Source organism: Onychostoma macrolepis, chromosome 05, assembly GCF_012432095.1.
Source record: "Onychostoma macrolepis isolate SWU-2019 chromosome 05, ASM1243209v1, whole genome shotgun sequence".
Classification (NCBI taxonomy): domain Eukaryota; kingdom Metazoa; phylum Chordata; class Actinopteri; order Cypriniformes; family Cyprinidae; genus Onychostoma; species Onychostoma macrolepis.
This window is the reverse complement of record NC_081159.1, coordinates 17,822,501-17,823,572: the sequence shown is the minus strand read 5'-3', so window position 1 is coordinate 17,823,572 and position 1,072 is coordinate 17,822,501. Positions and strand designations below refer to the sequence as shown.

At 37.8% G+C, this 1,072-nt stretch overlaps 1 long non-coding RNA gene across 1 annotated transcript in view; it reads left to right on the top strand.

The window, feature by feature from the left end:
- The first annotated feature begins 675 nt into the window (after positions 1 to 675).
- LOC131541744 (uncharacterized) overlaps positions 676 to 1,072 on the top strand; it is a 3,051-nt gene continuing 2,654 nt past the window's right edge. Inside the window, exon 1 of the long non-coding RNA XR_009271574.1 lies at positions 676 to 1,057. This is a non-coding gene — a long non-coding RNA (uncharacterized LOC131541744). The remainder of the gene's footprint in view (positions 1,058 to 1,072) is intronic.

The window sequence follows — 1,072 nt, the reverse complement described above, 5'->3', positions numbered from 1 at the left end:
TTATACTGTATAAACCGTATTTTCTATTGCCCTACACCTAAACCTACCCCTTACAGGAAACTTTGTGCATTTTTACTTTCTCAAAAAAACTCATTCTGTATGATTTATAAGGGTTTGTACCCATGGGGACCTCAATTTAGGTCCCCACCGTGACACGAGTCCCCATGAGTCTGTGTGTATTCAGGTTTAAGTCCTCACCAGGATATATAAACCTGTACACACACACAAACACACACGCACACACACACATACATACAGTATATGTTTGCGTGGTGTGTGTAAGTGTGTGATAGTAAAAAAAATAAAAATAAAAATAAATATATATATATATATATATATATATATAAATTTGAATACTTTAAAATTGCTCAAATTAAACAGAGGTTTTATCTATGCACAACAATTCAAAGGGCGGAAATCACATAGACAGTTACATATGCCTCACCCACAAGCAGCACCACATATTCAGCTGTGGCCAGCATGAAGGTTTCTATCACTTCACTCAGTAAGTGATTTCTTCTCATATTTCTGGTTTAAATATGTATATTTAATCTGTTGTGTAAATATTGGTTTCTGAATAACAGTAGATGTGCATTTCTTAATCGCTCAATATAAGGACTGTGCATTTTTTTTCTCGGAGTAACCCATCATTTCTGTTTGAATGTAGTTGCACTGAGTTGCATTTACTGGAAAGTCTCTGGAACGCTGATGGAGGTGGTGGTCAGGCCTGGAGATAATGCAACTCTTCTCTGTAACTGTGAGATTGTCACTGGACAGGAGATTCGTTGGGTTAAGATCTGCTCTTTACAAATCCAACCACCTCTGATCATCTCTGCATACAATAGCCTATTACAACCCATTCCGAGATTCTCTGTGTTCTGGAACAGTGCTTCAAAATCCTATGACTTGGTGATTGAGAACATCACTGGTGCAGACCTTGGTCTCTACTATTGCTCAAGGGTTGAGAAAAAATACATCAAACAGAACGGAATAATCTTCGAGAAGGATGTGTACCACACTGGTGATACTCTCATAAAGCTCACATATGGTTCACCTGGTAAGCTTGTTTCAC